The sequence below is a fragment of the Hyla sarda genome, unplaced genomic scaffold (assembly GCF_029499605.1).
Source record: "Hyla sarda isolate aHylSar1 unplaced genomic scaffold, aHylSar1.hap1 scaffold_710, whole genome shotgun sequence".
NCBI lineage: Eukaryota > Metazoa > Chordata > Amphibia > Anura > Hylidae > Hyla > Hyla sarda.
This window is the reverse complement of record NW_026610730.1, coordinates 24,034-45,095: the sequence shown is the minus strand read 5'-3', so window position 1 is coordinate 45,095 and position 21,062 is coordinate 24,034. Positions and strand designations below refer to the sequence as shown.

Sequence of the window (21,062 nt, the reverse complement as noted above, 5' to 3'; positions counted from 1 at the left end):
AGAGTGTACATGAGTGACAGAGGGGTGTAGAGGAGTGTACATGGGTAACAGAGGAGTGTAGAGGAGTGTACAGAGGCCTACATTACCATTAATTGATTAACTGTTGTATATTATATAAAACATTTAGATTAAATATTTTACAAAAATATACATTATATTTTATGTTCCTTTTTCCACTCCTTTTTCCATAATTCCTGAGATAAGCAGTTCTGGCCCTAGAGTGTTATATATATTAGCGTCTGTAGCATGTATCAGGAACATGTTATCATACCTGTGTCTTTTTTACAGATGACTGATGCCCGGTGAAAAGATGAACGTGACATATACCCCCGTCAGCTCCAAGAAAGGAACCACGAAACAGGTAATTAATATTTATATTAATTACTGATAACAATCAGGCTAGATGTAAAATCTAGACCTGCAGACATGTCATAGTCTTTCCCGTATACATGAAGATATATGTGTTTTTAATAAGTATATCGTCTATGGACAGCTTTATATATAACACAACCATATCTCAGGTACAGAGATTAGGAACATTTCAAAGTTGACGAGTAAAAAGGTAGCAGAAAGGGAAACATGGGTAACAGGAGTGTCGAGGAGTGTACATGGGTGGCAGAGTGGTTTAGAGGAGTGTACATGGGTGATAGATGGATGTACATGGGTGACAGGGGGCAAAGGGTGTGACAGAGGGGTGTAAATGGGTGACAGAGGTGTTGGGTGTGTAGAGGAGTGTACATGGGTAATAGGGGAGCATAGAGGAGTGTACATGGTAACAGAGGAGTGTAGAGGAGTGTACATGGGCATCAGAAGGGTGTAAAGGAGTGTACATTGGTGACAGAGGAGCGTAGAGGAGTGTACATGGGTAACAGAGGAGTGTACATGGGTGCCAGGAGGATGTAGGGGGTGAAAGAGGGGTGTACGGGGTGATAGAGGGGTGTACATAAGTGACAGAGGGGTGTAGAGGTGTGTACATGGGTGGCAGAGTGGTTTAGAGGAGTGTGTATGAGTGATAGATGGGTGTAAATGGGTGAAAGGGGGCGTAGGGGGTGACAGAGTGGTGTACATTGGTGACAGAGAGGTGTTGGGGGTGTAGAGGAGTGTACGTGGGTGACAGAGGAGCGCAGAGTAGTATACATGGATAACAGAAAGGTGTAGGGGTGTACATTGGTGATAGAAGTTTGTAGAGGAGTGTACATGGGTGACGGAGGAGCTTAGAGGAGTGTAAATGGGTAACAGATGGGTGTAGAGGGGTGAACATGGGTGACAGAGGGGTGTAGAGGAGTGTACATGCGTGCCAGAGGGGTGTAGAGGAGTGTACATGGGTGACAGAGGGGTGTAGAGGAGTGTACATGGGTAACAGAGGAGTGTAGAGGAGTGTACAGAGGCCTACATTACCATTTTTTGATTAACTGTTGTATATTGTTTAAAACATTTAGATAAAATATTTTACAAAAATATACATTATATTTTAAGTTCCTTTTTCCACTCCTTTTTCCATAATTCCTGAGATAAGTAGTTCTGGCCCTAGAGTGTTATATATATTAGCATCTGTAGCATGTATCAGTAGCATGTTATCTTACCTGTGTCTTTTTTACAGATGACTGATTCCCGGTGGAAAGGTGAACGTGATATATACCCCCGTCAGCTGCAAGAAAGGAACCACGAAACAGGTAATTAATATTTATATTAATTACTGATAACAATCAGGCTAGATGTAAAATCTAGACCTGCAGACTTGTCATAGTCTTTCCCGTATACATGAAGATATATGTGTTTTTAATAAGTATATCGTGCTGGCACTATTTTTCTATGAATAACTGCAACAACCAGCATGCACAAACAACCAAAGGACATGTTTAGCGATGTAGTAGTGTGCCTCCAGCTGTTGCATAACTACAGCTCCCAGCATGCCCTTCAGATGTCAATACATGCTGAGAGTTGTAGTTTTGCAACAGCTGAAGGCAAACTGGTTGTGAAACACAAAGTTTGTTACCTAACTCAGTGTTTTGCAACCAGTGTGCCTCCAGCTGTTCCAAACTACAACTCCCAGCATGCACTGACAGACCATACATGCTGGGAGTTTAAGTTTTGGAATATCTGTAGGCACACTGGTGTCAAAACACAGTTAAGTAACAATTTATGTTTTGCAACCAGTGTGCCTCCAGCTGTTGCTTTACTGCAACTCCCAGCATGCACGGAAAACCAAAGGGCATGCTGAGAGTTGTACTTTTGCAACAGCTGGAGGTTCCCTTCCCCCCCCCCCCTCCCATGTGAATGTATAGGGTACATTCGCACGGGCGGGTTCTTACTGTGAGTTACCGCATCAAGCTTGTGCTGTGGCAAATTTTCTGTATACCTGTAAACGCTGTAAACCCCCGCCCATGTGAATGTACCCTAAAAACACTACACTATACCTTCACAAAATAAAAAGTAAGACACTACAAAAAACCTCTCATACGTCACTGTTTCCAAGACGGAGCCTCTGCACAACTCCCAGTATTGCCGGACAGCCACCGACTGTGAAGGCATGCTTGGAGTTTTGCAACAGCTGGAGGCACCCTGTTTGGGAAACACTGCCATAGCGTATTTTGGTGGCGGATGCAAATCCCCAAATTAGGCCTCAAATGCGCATGGCACTCTCTCGCTTTGGAGCCCTGTCGTATTTCAAAGCAACAGTTTAGTGCCACATATGCGGTGTTTCCGTACTCGGGAGAAATTGCGTTATAAATTTTGGGGGCATTTTCTCCTATTACCCCTTGTAAAAATGTAACATTTGGGGGGGGGGGGGGGGGAACAGCATTTAAGTGAAAAAAAAAATTCTTTACACATCCAACTCTAACAAAAAGTAATAAAACACCTGTGGGGTGTAAAGGCTCACTGTACCCCTTGTTACATTCCTTGAGGGGTTCCTTTTTTTGCTGTTCTGGCACCACAGGGGCTTCCTAAATGTGACATGCCCCCCAAAAACCATTTCAGAGAAACTTACTCTCCAAAATCCTATTGTTGCTCCTTCTCTTCTGAGCCCTCTAGTGCTCCTACAGAGCACTTAAAGGGGTATTCCGCCCCTAGCATCTTATCCCCTATCCAAAAGATAGCGGATAAGATGTCAGATCGCCGGGGTTCCGCTGCTGGGGACCCCCGGGATCTCTGCTGCGGCACCCCGCTATCATTACTACACAGCGCAAACTCGCTCTGTGCGTAATGACGGGCAATACAGGGGCCGGAGCATCGTTACGTCACGGCTCCGCCCCTCATGATGTCACTGCCCGCCCCCTCAATACAAAGTCTATGGGAGGGGGCGTGGCGGCCATCACACCCCCTCACACAGACTTGCATTAAACCCCTTAAGGACCAGGCCATTTTACACCTTAGGACCAGAGCGTTTTTTGCACATCTGACCACTGTCACTTTAAACATTAATAACTCTGGAATGCTTTTAGTTGTTTTTCTGATTCCGAGATTGTTTTTTCGTTACATATTCTACTTTAACATAGTGGTAAACTTTTGTGGTAACTTGCATCCTTTCATGGTGAAAAATCCCCAAATTTGATGAAAAATTAGAAAATTTTGCATTTTTCTAGCTTTGAAGCTCTCTGCTTGTAAGGAAAATGGATATTCCAAAAAAAAAAAAATTATTCACATTTCCAATATGTCTACTTTATGTTTGAATCATAAAATTGACGTGTTTTTACTTTTGGAAGACATCAGAGGGCTTCAAAGTTCAGCAGCAATTTTCCAATTTTTCAAAAATTTTCAAACTCACTATTTTTCAGGGACCAGTTCAGGTTTGAAGTTTATTTGAAGGGTTTTCATATTAGAAATACCCCACAAATGACCCCATTATAAAAACTGCACCCCCCCAAAGTATTCAAAATGACATTTAGTAAGTGTTTTAACCCTTTAGGTGTTTCACAGGAATAGCAGCAAAGTGAAGGAAAAAATTCACAATCTTCATTTTTTACACTCGCTTGTTCTTGTAAACCCAATTTTTGAATTTTTACAAGGGGTAAAAGGAGAAAATGTATACTTATATTTGTAGCCCAATTTCTCTTGAGTAAGGACATACCTCATATCTCTATGTAAATTGTTCGGTAGAGGGCTCAGAAGCGAAGGAGCGACAAGGGGATTTTGGAAAGTACGTTTTTCAGAAATGGTTTTTGGGGGGTATGTCGCATTTTGGAAGCCCCTATGGTGCCAGAACAGCAAAAAAAAACACATGGCATACCATTTTGGAAACTAGACCCCTTGAGGAACGTAACAAGGATTTAAGTGAGCCTTAATACCCCACAGGTGTTTCACGACTTTTGCATATGTAAAAAAAAAAATGTTTTTTTCACTAAAATGTGTGTTTCCCCCCAAATTTCACATTTTTGCAAGGGTTAATAGCAGAAAATACCCCCAAAATTTGTAACCTCATCTCTTCTGAGTATGGAGGTACCCCATAAGTTGACCTGAAGTGCACTACGGGCGAACTACAATGCTCAGAAGAGGAGGAGCACCTTTGAGCTTTTGGAAAGAGAATTCGTTTGGAATGGTAGTCAGGGGCCATGTGCATTTACAAAGCCCCCCGTGGTGCCAGAACAGTGGACCCCCCCACATGTGACCCTATTTTGGAAACTAAACCCCTCACAGAATTCAATAAGTGGTGCAGTGAGCATTTACACCCCACTGGCATTTGACAGATCTTTGGAACAGTGGGCTGTGCAAATGGAAAATTATATTTTTCATTTTCACGGATCACTGTTCCAAAAATCTGTCAGACACCTGTGGGACATAAATGCTCACTGTACCCCTTATTACATTACATGAGGGGTGTCGTTTCCAAAATGGGGTCACATGTGGGGGGGTCCATTGTTCTGGTACCATGGGGGCTTTGTAAACACAAGTGGCCTTCAATTCCGGACAAATTTTCTCTTCAAAATCCCAATGGCGCTCCTTCTCTTCTGAGCATTGTAGTGCACTCATAGAGCACTGTACATCCACATATGGGGTATGTTCTTACTCAGAAGAAATGGGGTTACAAATTTTGGGGGGCTTTTTTTCCTATTTTCCCTTGTGAAAATGAAAAATTTAGGGTGACACCAGCATTTTAGTGAAAATTTTTTTTTTTTCATTTTTCCATCCAACTTTAATGAAAATCCGTCAAACACCTGTGGGGTGTTAAGGCTCACTATACCCCTTGTTACGTTCCGTGAGGGGTGTCGTTTCAAAAATGGAGTCACATGTGGGATTTATTTTTTTGGGTTTATGTCAGAACCGCTGTAAAATCTGCCACCCCTGTGCAAATCACCAATTTAGGCCTCAAATGTACATGGTGCGCTCTCACTCCTGAGCCTTGTTGTGCATCCGCAGAACATTTTACGCCCACATATGGGGTATTTCCGTACTCAGGAGAAATTGCGTTACAAATTTTTCTTTTCCTTTTACCTCTCGTGAAAATAAAAAGTAAAGGACAACACCAGCATGTTAGTGTAAAAAAAAAATTTTTTTACACTAACAGGCTGGTGTAGACCCCAACTTTTCTTTTTCATAAGGGGTAAAAGGAAAAAAAGCTCCCAAAATTAGTAGTGCAATTTCTCCCAAATACGGAGATACCCCATATGTGGCACTAAACTGTTTCCTTGAATTACGACAGGCCTCTGAAGTGAGAGAGCGCCATGCGCATTTGAGGACTAAATTAAGGATTGCACAGGGGTGGACATAGGGGTATTCTACGCCAGTGATTCCCAAACAGGGTGCCTCCAGCTGTTGCTAAACTCCCAGTCAGTGCCTGTCCGGAAATGCTGTGAGTTGTTGTTTTGCAACAGCTGGAGGCTCTGTTTTGGAAACACTGCCGTACAATACATTTTTTATTTTTATTGGGGGGACAGTGTAAGGGGGGGGGGGGTATATGTAGTGTTTTACCCTTTATTATGTGTTAGTGTAGTGTTTTTAGGGTACGTTCACACTGGCGGAGGTTTACAGTGAATTTACCGCTAGGAGTTTGCGCTGCGGCGAAAAATTTGCCGTAGCTCATACTTGAAGTAGTAAACTTACTGTAAACCCGCCAGTGTGAATGTACCCTGTACGTTCACATGGGGGGGCAAACCTCCAGCTGTTTCAAAACTACAACTCCCAGCATGTACTGACAGACCGTGCATGCTGGGAGTTGTACTTTTGCAACAGCTGGAAGCACACTGGTTGGGAAATCTTCAGTTAGGTTCTGTTACCTAACTCAGTATTTTCCAACCAGTGTGCCTCCAGTTGTTGCAAAACTACAACTCCCAGCATGTGCTGATTGCCGAAGGGCATGCTGGGAGATGTAGTTATGCAACAGCTGCAAGGATCGCAACTACAACTCCCAGCATGCAGAGATAGCTGTTTGCTGTTTAGGCATGCTGGGAGTTGCAGTTTTGCAACATCTGGAGAGCTATAGTTTAGAGACGACTGCACAGTGGTCTCCAAACTGTGGACCTCCAGATGTTGCAAAACTACAACTCCCAGCATGCCCAGACAGCAAACTGCTGTGTGGGCATTCTATCAGTTGTAGTTTTGCAAGATCTGGAGGTGCACAGTATAGAGATCACTGTGCAGTGGTCTCAAACTGTAGGCCTCCAGCTGTTGCAAAACTGCAACTCCCAGCATGCCTAAACAGCTCTCTGGGCATGCCGGGAGTTGTAGTTTTGCAACATCTGGATGGATACAGTTTAGAAACCACTATAGTGATTTTGCTAAGTAACTCACCGGCTTCCGTCGGATCCAGGGAGCTGCGTCGCCGTCCTCTTCCGCCGATCGCTGCCTGCTGCCGGCGCTGATCGTCACCCGCTGCCGTTGCCGATGAGTAAGTGGATCTTCGGCGCCGGTCCCTGTCGGTTTCCCCGTCCTGCCCCGCCTATTGTGGGTGGGCAGAACGGGGAAACCGAAAGTAAAGCCCCCCGCCCCCGATCTGCTATTGGTGGTCGCGTCTAGACCACCAATAGCAGAGATAGGAGGGGTGGCACCCCTGCCACCTCACTCCTATTGCTTCAAGGGGATCGTGGGTGTCTAGGACATCCGCAATCCCCTTTATTTTCCAGGTCACCGACTATAGACCCGTATGACCCGGAATAGCCGCAAATCGCAAGTGTGAATTCTGATTCTGGGCATTTGCGCGGGGTGCCTGCTGATAGATATCAGCAGCCACCCCGGTCCGGTCCCCGCCCGGCGCGCGGCGGGGACCGAAATTCCCACAGGCGTACAGGTACGCCCTTGGTCCTTAAGTACCAGGGAGCAAAGGCGTACCTGTATGCCCTTGGTCCTTAAGGGGTTAAGGGGGTGGTCCGTGACATCCCGAGGGGGCGGAGCCGTGACATCACAATGCTTCAGCCCCTGTATCGCCGGTCATTACGCACAGAGCGAGTGTGCTCTTCGCAGTAATGATAGCGGGGCGCCGCAGCGGAGATCCCAGGGGTCCCCAGCAGTGGGACCACGGCAATCTGACATCTTATCCCCTATCCTTTGGATAGGGGCGGAGTACCCCTTTAACACTTAGAACTTAGATATTTCCATACTCTAGTGAAATTTGGTTACAAATTTTAGGGTGATTTCTCTCCTTTTACCCCTTGTAAAAATAAAAAAAACTGGGTCTACAAGAACATGCAAATGTAAAAAATGAAGATTTTGATTTTTCTCCTTCATTTTGCTGCTATTCCTGTGAAACACCTAAAGGGTGAACACACACTTTCTGAATGTCATTTTGCATATATGAGGGGTGCAGTTTTTATAATGGGGTAATTTATGGGGGATTTCTAATATAAAGGCCCTTCAAATCCACTTTAAGGGTGCGTTCCCACAGGGCGTATACGCAGCGTATTTGACGCTGCGCAAAATGTATGGCAGCAGCGGGAAATACGCTGCGTATCCCTTGCTCACTATACACATAGGGCTTTCCGGCGGCAGCCCTATGTGTGTAGTGAGTTTTGGAGGCGGGGCCGTGTGCCGGCGTGTCTGTGATGCGCGGCTCCGCCTCCAAATTTTTTGAAAAATTGGAAAATAGCTGCTGAACTTTGAAGCCCACTGATGTCTTCCAAAAGTAAAAACATGTCAACTTTATGATGCAAACATAAATTATACATGTTGTATATGTGAATCAATATATAATTTATTTGGGTTTCAAAGTTTAAGAAATGTAAAAGTTTAAAACATTTTTCATCAAATTTTGGAATTTTTCACCAAGAAATGATTCAAGTATCGACAAAAATTTACCACTAACATAAAGTAGAATATGTCACGAAAAAACTAACTCGTAATCAGAATGAAAAGTAAAAGCATCGCAGAGTTATTAATGCTTAACCCCTTGGGGACGGAGCCCATTATAACCCTAAGGACGGGAGCATTTTTTGCAAATCTGACCACTGTCACTTTAAGCATTAATAACTCTGGGATTCTTTTACTTATAAATTTGATTCTGAGATTGTTTTTTCGTGACATATTCTACTTTATGGTAGTGGTAAATTTTTGTCGATACTTGCATCATTTCTTGGTGAAAAATTCCCAAATTTGATGAAAAATTTGAAAATTTAGCATTTTTCTAACTTTGAAGCTCTCTGCTTGTAAGGAAAATAGACATTCCATATAAATGATATATTGATTCACAAATACAATATGTCTACTTTATATTTGCATCATAAAGTTGACATGTTTTTACTTTTGGAAGACATCAGAGGGCTTCAAAGTTCAGCAGCAATTTTCCAATTTTTTACAAAATTTTCAAAATCGGAATTTTTCAGGGACCAGTTCAGGTTTGAAGTGGATTTGAAGGGCCTTCCTATTAGAAATACCCCACAAATGACCCAATTATAAAAACTGCACCCTCAAAGTATCCATAATGACATTCAGTAAGTTTGTTAACCCTTTAGGTGTTTCACAGGAATAGCAGCAAAGTGAAGGAGAAAATTCAAAATCTTCATTTTTTACACTCGCATGTTCTTGTAGACCCAGTTTTTGAATTTTTACAAGTGGTTATAGGAGAAAAGCCTCCAAATGTATGGAAATACCTCACATGTGTATGTCAAGTGTTCAGCGGGCGCAGTAGAGGGCTCAGAAGGGAAGGAGCGACAATGGGATTTTGGAGTGAATTTAGCTGAAATGGTTTTTGGGGGGCATGTCACATTTAGGAAGCCCCTATGGTGCCAGAACAGCAGAAAACCCCACATGGAATACCATTTTGGAAACTACACCCCTCAAGGCACGTAACAAGGGGTCCAGTGAGCCTTAACTAAATGCAGGTGTTTGACAAAAATATTTCCACTAAAGTGCAGTTTCTTCCCCAAATTTACAATTTTTACAAAGGGTTATGGGAGAGAATGCCCCCCAAAATTTGTAACCCCATCTCCTCTGAGTATGGAAATACCCCATGTTAGTACTTAAAATGCTCTGTGGGTGAAATACAATGCTCAGAAGAGGAGGAGCGCCATTTAGCTTTTGGAAAGATAATTTGTTTGGAATGGTAGTCAGGAGCCATGTGCGTTTACAAAGCCCCTGTGGTGCCAGAACAGTGGACCCCCCCACATGTGACCCCATTTTGGAAACTACACCCCTCACAGAATTTATTAAGGGGTGCAGTGAGTATTTACACCCCACTGGCGTTTGACAGATCTTTGGAACAGTGGACTGTGCAAATGAAAAATAAAATTTTTCATTTTCACGGACCACTGTTCCAAAAATCTGTCAGACACATGTGGGGCGTAAATGCTCACTGTACCCCTTATTACATTACACGAGGGGTGTAGTTTCCAAAATGGGGTCACATGTGGGGGGGGGGGTCCAGTGTTCTGGCATTATAAACTCATGTGGCCTTCAATTCAGGACACATTTTCTCTTCAAAATCCCAATGGCGCTCCTTCTCTTCTGAGCATTGTAGTGCGCCTGCTGAGCACTTTACATCCACATATGGGGTATGTTCTTACTCAGAGGAAATGGGGTTACAAATTTTGGGGGGCTTTTTTCCTATTTTCCCTTGTGAAAATGAAAAATTTAGGGTAACACCAGCATTTTAGTGAAAACATTTTTTTATTTTCCCATCCAAATTTTATGAAAATTCATCAAACACCTGTGGGGTGTTCAGGCTCACTATACCCCTTGTTACGTTCCGTGGGGGGGTGTAGTTTCCAAAATGGGGTCACATGTGGGTATTTATGTTTTTGCGTTTATGTCAGAACCACTGTAAAATCAGCCACCCCTGTGCAAATCACCAATTTAGGCCTCTAATGTACATGGTGCGCTCTCACTCCTGAGCCTTGTTGTGCATCCGCAGAGCGTTTTACGCTCACATATGGGGTATTTCCGTACTCAGGAGAAATTGTGTTACTAATTTTGGGGGGCTTTGTTTCCTTTTACTGCTTGTGAAAATAAAAAGTATGGGGCAACACCAGCATGTTAGTGTAAACTTTTTTTTTTTTTTTTTACACTAACAGGCTGGTGTAACCCCCAACTTTTCCTTTTCATAAGGGGTAAAAGGAGAAAAAGCCCCCCAAAATTTGTAGTGCAATTTCTCCCGAGTACGGAAATACCCCATATGTGGCCCTAAACTGTTTCCTTGAAATACGACAGGGCTCTGAAGTGAGAGAGCGCCATGTGCATTTGAGGACTAAATTAGGAATTGCATAGGTGCGGACATAGGGGTATTCTACGCCAGTGATTCCCAAACAGGGTGCCTCCAGCTGTTGCTTAACTCCTAGCATGCCTGGACAGTCAGTGGCTGTCCAGAAATGCTGGGAGTTGTTGTTTTGCAACAGCTGGAGGCTCTGTTTTGGAAACACTGCCGTACAATACGTTTTTCATTTTTATTGGGGGGGACAGTGTAAGGGGGTGTATATGTAGTGTTTACTCTTTATTATGTGTTAGTGTAGTGTAGTGTTTTTAGGGTACATTCGCACTGGCAGGTTACGGTGAGTTTCCCGCTAGGAGTTTGAGCTGCGGCGAAAAATTTGCCGCAGACCAAACTTGAAGCAGGAAACTGACTGTAAACCTGTCCGTGTGAATGTACCCTGTACGTTCACATGGGGGGGGACAAACCTCCAGCTGTTTCAAAAGCACAACTCCCAGCATGCACTGACAGTGCATGCTGGGAGTTGTACTTTTGCAACAGCTGGAGGCACACTGGTTGGAAAACCTTCAGTTAGGTTCTGTTACCTAACAGTATTTTCCAACCAGTGTGCCTCCAGCTGTTGCAAAACTACAACTCCCGGCATGTACTTACATACCGTGCATGCTGGGAGTTGTACTTTTGCAACAGCTGGAGGCACACTGGTTGGAAAACCTTCAGTTAGGTTCTGTTACTTAACTCAGAATTTTCCAAGCAGTGTGCCTCCAGCTGTTACAAAACTACAACTCCCAGCATGTACTAATCGCCGAAGGGCATGCTGGGAGATGTAGTTATGCAACAGCTGGAGGTTACGAAATTACAACTCCCAGCATTGTGAGACAGCTGTTTGCTGTTTGAGCATGCTGGGATTTGCAGTTTTGCAACATCTGGAGGGCTACAGTTTATAGACCACTGCACAGTGATTTCCAAACTTTGACCCTCCAGATGTTGCAAAACTACAAATCCCAGCATGCCCTGACAGCAAAGAGCTGTTTGAGCATGCTAGGAGATGTAGTTTTGCAAGATCTGGAGGGATACAGTTTAGAGACCACTATATATTGGTCTCAAACTGCAACCCTCCAGCTATTGCAAAACTACATATTCCAGCATGCCCAAACTGCAAACAGCTGTCTGGGCATGCTGGGAGTTGTAGTTTTGCAACATCTGGAGGGCTACAGTCTCAGACTGTAGCCCTCCAGATGTTGCTAGGCAACTTACCGGCTTCCGTAGCATCCAGGGAGCCGTCTTCTTCTGCCGCACGCCACCCGCGCCAATCTCCGTCGCCGCCCGACGATCCCCTTCGCCCGCAGCCTCCGGAGGGGTAAGTGGACGTCGGCGCCCGGTCCTCTTAGTTTTCCCCGTTCTGGCCCGCCTATTGTGGGTGGGCAGGACGGGGAAAACAAGAGTAAACCCCTCGGCCCCTGATCTGCTATTGGTGGTCGCGTCTAGACCACCAATAGCAGGGATAGGAGGGGTGGTCGCAGTACAGTTTTTAAACCGGAGACAAAATCGTGGTCAACCACGGTTTTGACTCCGGTTTAAAAACCGTACTGCAACCGCATACATTTTTTTTTAACTTGGACGTCAATGGGAAACGCACATGTATACGGTTCCATACAGGAAAAATTTATACGTTTTTACTTTGCACATGCGCATTTGAATCCTAAAGTCCCCACCCAAGACCCCTCCCATTAAAAATGGACAAAAATTTCAAAAACGTATGGGGTTTTTTTTTCAATAAAAACTGACGGAACTGTATGCACTTTTAAAAACAGTATACTGTTTAAAAACGCATACGGTTTACTTTTTTCCATACTGTTCCATCCGTTTTTTTGCCATACGGTTTTCTTTAGAAAAACGGATTGAAAACAGTATGGCAAAAACATAGTGTGAACCCAGCCTTAGCCGTGGTTCCTGGTTGCTGATAGCTCCTGAGCATGCTTAATATAACTGGAGCGGGCAATGGACATAAATATACATTCATTGTCCTTAAGGGGTTAATGACACTTGACTGCCTTGGCTTGATCCGTGCATGCTGAGAGCGTGGCATTTGCAAGTGAGCTGTTCTTGTCTATGCACAAAGCTGCAAACAGTGCTATTTTGTCTAGTAATATTTTGGACCCCATGTTGGCAGGGCCATATTTACAGATTGCACTTGCCGCTGCTCTAGGAACTCGGACGTTTACATGAGCAGATTTACTTTCAAACTCTCAGCATTTTCCCTTCTGCGAGTTTGAAAGGGGGCAGGCTCTCCATGGCAAATTTTTGGCAGCAGTTCTGCTTTTGAAAATCAATGTCAGACCCTATTGACCTCAAGAGGTTCTGCGGTAGATTCCGCAACCGCAAATTTGCAGTGGAGAGCCTGCCCACTTTCAAACTCGCAATGGGAAACACGCTGTGAGTTTGAAAGTAAATCGTGTTGTGTGAATAAGCCCTTACGGTAATTCCACATGTGTCTGAATTTTATAATGAAGATCTGTCACAAAAATACAGCAAAAACTGCATGCATTACTTGCGGATTTTGTTACTGATTAACCTTGGATCTCACCCTATACACAAAAAGTGGGGAAATCACAAATCCACAACATAATAATAGAGCGGCTGTTCTGACTTTTTTGGATTTAACTAACGTCCGATATATTTCTCTAAGACACAGCATGTTGGGAACAGCTACATCATAAGTATATATCATTTATTTAATGCTGACCCCCCCCCCCAGGTTTCTGGTTGAAAATATAGCCCTATGTGTCAGAAATGTGACAGACCCTATAAAACTCTTCCCATGTCATCGCTTTTCATTTCTTTTCTTTTTTCTCTTCCTCCCCGCCTTCTAAGATAACTTCTTATTTTTCCACCAACAGAGTCATATAATAAGGATTTTTTTATTTATAGCACAATGGGGGACATTTATCAAGGGATTTAGTGCTCTTTTTTTGCTTACAAAAGTTGCACAAAAAGTCGCATTAGCACTTAAGCAACTTTTTGTGCGACTTTTGGCTGTAAGCAAAAAGTTACATAAAAACGTACAAAAGTAAATTTTATTTTTTACTTTTCAGTGGTCAGAGATTTATCAAGTGCAAAAGTCGCACAAAAAGTCGCAAGCCCTCAAAAACTGTGTAAATGTAAGCCCAGAGCTGGCATACAAAACAGCTTTTGAGAGCAAATTTTATATTTCCCGTTGGCAGCTGAGATCACGGCTCCAGCGGGAAATATATTGCCACTGTACAAAGGAGCCCGGGCTGGCATCACTCTGAAGCCATCTGGGCTCCGTCTGATTCTAACCCCGCTACCCTAACATAATGACATCCCCCTTTTCTCCCACCCGCCTGCGCCGCACATATCCCATCTGTCTGCTACCTGTTGCAAGACTACATCTCCCAGCATGTCCATACAGTGAGGGCATGCTGGGAGTTGTAGTATTGTAGCGGGCGGACAATGTGCGGTGCGGGCGGATGGAAGACAAGGGGGGTTGGGGGTATGTACAGCAATGTCCCCATCCCCATCATTATCTTAGGGTAGCGGGGATAGAATCAGAGGAGCCCGGGCGGCTGCAGAGTGATGCCAGCCCGGGCTCCTTTTAACATATCTTGGAGCTGCGGATACTGCGGCACTGCTAGATGTTAAAAGGAGCCCGGGCTAGCCACACTTCAGTCGCCCGGGCTCCAAAAAATGCTGATCACTGTACTCCCCTGAATCTAAAGTAATCCACAAGAAACACAGTTCTGAAATGAGAAGAAAAAAAACGAGTTAGTACATTTAGGGGAAAAAAAGCGGTAAAAAATGTAAAAAAAAAAAAAAAACTTATATTTATCACACATTTTTATCAAAGCTACAAATTTGTGTTCTTAAGTCATTTATTGGTTTTTGCTTATGTATGCTAAAAAAAAATGGTATTCAAAAGTGATTTATTGGTTTTTGCTTATGTAAGCCAAATTTATCAACCCACCATGATAGTATAATAAATGTTTCATACATAAGCAAAGCCAAAAGCAAGAAAAAAATGCCTACAGAACTTGCTTACCAAAGCAACGATGATAAATGTCCCCGAATATTCTTTAATATTTTGTCTTGTAAAATGTTAGCTATCACCATAGAAGCCTAACAGATACCATTAAAACTAACAATATAAATTCATACAGTGGCCTTACAGGCTTTCTTTGTTAATCTTCCCTTATGACATCACACATGTGACATCACCAAGTGTTTGGAGCTATCTCTTCCAGCCACTAGTACAGTTCAGGTCCTAACCATCAGAGGGAGCGCACACGAAGAGCAGGAGAAGAGGAAGAGGACAAGATGACACAGGAGAGGTACATAAATCCTAAATATTGGTCAGAATACATCTAGAGTTCTAGATTTGCTAATAATGACAAGACCCATTAAATAAAATGAGGGAAATTTATCAAAAGCTGTCCAGAGGAAAAGTTGCTGAGTTGCCCATAGAAACCAATCAGATCGCTTCTTTAATTTTTGAAAAGGCCTCTAAAAAATGAAAGAATCAATCTGATTGGTTGCTATGGGCAATTGGTCAACATTTCCTCTGCACGGGTTGTGATAAATCCCCCCATAGACTCGGGGTTGGTGGGGGGTGGGGATGTAAGTACTGTAGGGGTATAGTAAGTCTATGGGGAAATTTATCAAAACCTGAGTAGATGAAGGGTGGAGCAGTTTCCCATAGCAACCAATCAGATCGCTTCTTTTAGTTTTCAGAGGCCTTTTCAAAAATTAAAGGAGATATCTATTTGGTTGCTAAGGGCATTTTTCTCTGCACAGATTTTGATAAATCTCCCCCTATATGTATAGTTTTCCATACATAGAAAGGGAAAAGCACCTAAATGTCTAAAACACACCTATATGTTCAATATATGTGACCTACTAATGGGGGTGACAGGGAGGAGATCTCTGAACTTTCAACATGACATTTTCAGTAGAGATGATTCAGGGATTTATCCAATTGACAGCAGGTGATGGAGAAATGTTTCTGCACCGTGTCTATGACAATCATGGATGGTTCTTGCCTTCCTTAGTTTGTAGCGCTATTGTTACCATTAAAGATGTCAGAACCCTGAAATAAACCCTAACAGACCCAACTAACTCAGGAGTACAAGAGAGTTTGCTCATGGTTATTAAAAAATAATCTGGCATAGCTGTAATATCTGTTACAAACAGAAGCGGAGGGGGCTAGAATGAAAAGGAAAAAAAAATAGATTTATATTAGTTGAAATACCTTTTCGTAAGTAGAAACAAGGACCATGAATTTATTTAAAAACATAGCCAAAAATCCCACTATAAATTCATACAGTGGCCTGACCAGCCTTCTTTGTTAACCTTCCCTTATGACATCACACATGTGACGTCATCAAGTGTTTGGAGCTATCTCTACCAGCCACTAGTACAGTTCAGGTCCTAACCATCAGAGGGAGCGCACACGAAGAGCAGGAGAAGAGGAAGAGGACAAGATGACACAGGAGAGGTACATAAATCCTAAATATTGGTCAGAATACATGTAGAGTTCGATGGCTTGCAAATAATGACAAGATCTATTAAATATGTTGGGGGAGATTCATCAAAACCTGTGGAGAGGAAAGATTGACCAGCTGCCTATAGCAACCAATCAGATCACTTCTTTAATTCTTAATAAGGCCTCTGAAAGAAGCAATCTTATTGGTTGCTAGGGGCAACTGGTCAACTTTTCCTCTGCACTGGTTTTGATAAATCTCCCCCTTTATGTATAGTTTTCCATACATAGAAAGGGAAAAGCACCTAAATGTCTAAAACACACCTATATGTTCAGTGTATGTGACCTACTAATGGGGGTGGCAGGGAAGTAATATAAGAGATCTCTGACCTTTAACATGACCTTCTGTTATAACCTAAAACAAGAATTTAGGCAGAAATAATGTACATTTCACTATTATAATGCTGGATTTCATGTATGACTATTAATACAGAATCATAAAAAGAAATGCATACATAGAATTAAATTTAACAAGATTGTCCCACAGAGAAAATTTGGTAAAATCAGATGTGTGTCCCATACATATATGTAAAGGGGAACAAATGTGTTGTTTTTAAGGAACAAACTTATATCTCTGTAGAGTTCTTCACCCCCATGGATCTGATCACCTAGTTTCCTCTGTGAGCTCTAACCCTGCTGTTGCCAGGCGACAGAGCACACACTTTCCCACAATCCCCCTTGCTTATATGCACAGTGGAGACAAACTGCCATTACCTTCAGGAGACTGCAGGTGAACTGGGCATGTATTACCCCGCCATAGTTGGTCGTAACCAAGGGCAACAGTTATCAAAACAATGCAGGTACATGGAGGATTAGTAATCTTATATTGCTCACTAAGAGAGATATAGACTTGCATTGAGGGGGCGGGGCTATGACATCACGAGCTCCCGGCGCAGGCTCCAGCATTCAGAACAGTTTGTTCCAAGTGCTGAGCAGTGAAGTACCCCTTTAAATGTCTAAATATCTTCAGTGTATGTGACATAGTAACAGGGGTGATAGGAAAGAAATTTTCAACATGACACACAGAGTCACACACACCTCCTGTTATAACATAAGACAAGAATTTATGTTTACATTACGTATATTTAACCATTATAATGCTGGATCTTATGTTTGACCATTAAAGGGAACCAAGCAGCAAATTTTACCATATCTAATGCTTGGCAACATGTTATACAGTGATCCCTCAACTTACAATGGCCTCAACATGCAATAGTTTCAACATACAATGGGGGAGATTTATCAAAACCTGTCCAGAGGAAAAGTTGTCTAGTTGCCCATATCAGATCACTTCTTTCATTTTTAACAAGGCCTCTGCAAAATCAAAGAAGCAATCTGATTGGTTGTTATGGGCAACTGGGCAAATTTTCCTTTGCACACATTTTGATAAATCTTCCCCAACTGTCTTTTCTGGGCAATTGTAACTTGAAATCAGACTTGGCATACAATGCTACAGACAGTCCAGATCTGCAAAACATGTCAATGGCTGGAAGTATTGACCAATCAGAATGGGCATTTTACTTCTAATACACCTGTATTACTGAAGTGCATGCATTGACTGGCTGTCTGGTTAGCGCCTCTCTACAGTACAGGGAGGTACTACATGTTCTGTACTACTCGACGACTTATTAACTTCATATCCTCACCATCCCTGGGTGTAAAAATGTCTTCCAGGGATGGTGAGGATATAGATTTTACCATATATAATGTGTTGCCAGGCATTATATAGGGTAGAATCTGCAGCTTGGTTCCCTTTAACTCTGAATCATAAAAAGAAATGCATACACTGAAATTTCTTTATACCATAACTGGAATATGTACGAATATGTTGAGTAGACGTTCTAGCTGTTCTCTACCTTATATTCTTGTATTGCCTCTTACTATTAGACAGTACTGAAATTAAAGGGGGTTTTCATGACTTTTGTGATTGCTGGTCTATTTACAGAATAGCCCCTCAATTACTGTTCAGTGGGCTGCACTATACAGTGAATGGGGACGAGAGCCTTGCACTCTTCAATATATAGTGGTGGTTCTGGATAACTGCAGCTCGGCTCTCTCTGAAGTAGATGTGAGCTGAGCTTCTGTTACGCCTCGGGGCACCCCTTGGAAAAAACAATTTTCGCAGGGAACCCATACCAAAGTTGACGAATAAAAAGGTAGCAGAAAGGTGAACATGGGTAACAGGAGTGTTGAGGAGTGTACATGGGTGGCAGGTTAGAGAAGTTTACATGGGTGATAGATGGATGTACATGGGTGACAGTGGGCGTAGTGGGTGACAGAGGGGTGTACATGGGTGACAGAGAGGTGTTGGGCGTGTAGAGGAGTGTACATGGGTGATAGAGGAGCGTAGAGGAGTGTACATGGTAACAGAGGAGTGTAGAGGATTGTACATGGGTGTCAGAGGGGTGTAGAGGAGTGTACATGGGTGACAGAGGATCGTAGAGTAGTGTACATGGGTGACAGGGGGACGTAGGGGGTGAAAGAGGGGTGTACGGGGTGATAGAAGGGTGTACATAGGTGACAGAGGGGTGTTGGGGGTGTAGAGATGTGTACATGGGTGGCAGAGTGGTTTAGAGGTGTGTATATGAGTGATAGATGGGTGTTAATGGGTGAAAGGGGGCGTAGGGGGTGACAGAGTGCTGTACATTGGTGACAGAGAGGTGTTGGGGGTGTAGAGGAGTATACGTGGGTGACAGAGGAGCGCAGAGTAGTATACATGGATAACAGAAAGGTGTAGGGGTGTACATTGGTGATAGAGGGGTGTAGAGGAGTGTGCATGGGTGACGGGAGCGTAGAGGAGTGTAAATGGATAACAGATGGGTGTAGAGGGGTGTACATGGGTGACAGAGCGGTGTAGAGGAGTGTACATGGGTGACAGAGGGGTGTAGAGGAGTGTACATGGGTGACAGAGGGGTGTAGAGGAGTGTACATGGGTGACAGAGGGGTGTAGAGAAGTGTACATGGGTAACAGAGGAGTGTAGAGGAGTGTACAGAGGCCTACATTACTATTACTTGATTAACTGTTGTATATTATATAAAACATTTAGATAAAATATTTTACAAAAAAATACATTATATTTTAAGTTCCTTTTTCAACTCCTTTTTCCATAATTCCTGAGATAAGTAGTTCTGGCCCTAGAGTGTTATATATATTAGCGTCTGTAGCATGTATCAGGAACATGTTATCATACCTGTGTCTTTTTTACAGAGGACTGATGCCCGGTGAAAAGGTGAACGTGACATATACCCCCGTCAGTTGCAAGAAATGAACCACGAAACAGGTAATTAATATTTATATTAATTACTGATAACAATCAGGCTAGATGTAAAATCTAGACCTGCAGACATGTCATAGTCTTTCTCGTATACATGAAGATATATGTGTTTTTAATAAGTATATCGTCTATGGACAGCTTTATATATAACACAACCATATCTCAGGTACAGAGATTAGGAACATTCCAAAGTTGGCGAGTAAAAAGGTAGCAGAAAGGTGAACATGGGTAGCAGGAGTGTCGAGGAGTGTACATGGGTGGCAGAGTGGTTTAGAGGAGTGTACATGGGTGATAGATGGGTGTACATGGGTGACTGGGGGCGTAGAGAGTGACAGAGGGGTGTACATGGGTGACAGAGGTGTTGGGTGTGTAGAGGAGTGTACATGGGTGATAGGGGAGCATAGAGGAGTGTACATGGTAACAGAGGAGTGTCGAGGAGTGTACATGGGTGTGAGAGGGGTGTAGAGGAGTGTACATGGGTGACAGAGGAGCGTAGAGGAGTGTAAATGGGTAACAGAGGAGTATACATGGGTGACAGGGGGACGTAGGGGGTGAAAGAGGGGTGTAAGGGGTGATAGAGGGGTGTACATAGGTGACAGAGGGGTGTTGGGGGTGTAGAGGAGTGTACATGGGTGACAGAGGATCGTAGAGTAGTGTACATGGGTGACAGGGGGACGTAGGGGGTGAAAGAGGGGTGTACGGGGTGATAGAAGGGTGTACATAGGTGACAGAGGGGTGTTGGGGATGTAGAGATGTGTACATGGGTGGCAGAGTGGTTTAGAGGAGTGTATATGAGTGATAGATGGGTGTGAATGGGTGAAAGGGGGCGTAGGGGGGTGACAGAGTGGTGTACATTGGTGACAAAGAGGTGTTGGGGTTGTAGATTAGTGTACGTGGGTGACAGAGGAGGGCAGAGTAGTATACATGGATAACAGAAGGGTGTAGGGTTGGCACAATGGTGATAGAGGGGTGTAGAGGAGTGTACATGGGTGACTGAGGAGCTTAGAGGAGTGTCAATGGGTAACAGATGGGTGTAGAGGGGTGTACATGGGTGACAGAGCGGTGTAGAGGAGTGTACATGGGTGACAGAGGGGTGAAGAGGAGTGTACATGGGTAACAGAAGAGTATACATGGGTGACAGGGGGACGTAGGGGGTGATAGAGGGGTGTACGGGGTGATAGAATGGTGTATATAGGTGACAGAGGGGTGTTGGGGTGTAGAGGTGTGTACATGGGTGGCAGAGTGGTTTAGAGGAGTGTATACGAGTGATAGATGGGTGTAAATGGGTGAAAGGGGGCGTAGGGGGTGACAGAGTGGTGTACATTGGTGACAGAGAGGTGTTGGGGATGTAGAGGAGTGTACGTGGGTGACAGAGGAGCGCAGAGTAGTATACATGGATAACAGAAGGGTGTAGGGGTGTACATTGGTGATAGAGGGGTGTAGAGGAGTGTACATGGGTGACGGAGGAGCTTAGAGGAGTGTAAATGGGTAACAGATGGGTGTAGAGGGGTGTATATGGGTGACAGAGCGGTGTAGAGGAGTGTACATGGGTGACAGAGGGGTGTAGAGGAGTGTACATGGGTGACAGAGGAGCGTAGAGGAGTGTACATGGGTAACAGAGGAGTATACATGGGTGACAGGGGGACGTAGGGGGTGAAAGAGG

The 21,062-nt window shown here is 43.6% G+C and overlaps 1 protein-coding gene across 1 annotated transcript in view; it reads right to left on the bottom strand.

Moving 5' to 3' along the window:
* Window positions 1-21,062, bottom strand: part of LOC130344242 (DNA-directed RNA polymerase II subunit RPB1-like) — a 101,559-nt gene that overhangs the window by 78,189 nt on the left and 2,308 nt on the right. The gene's annotated exons all lie outside the window — the stretch shown is intronic.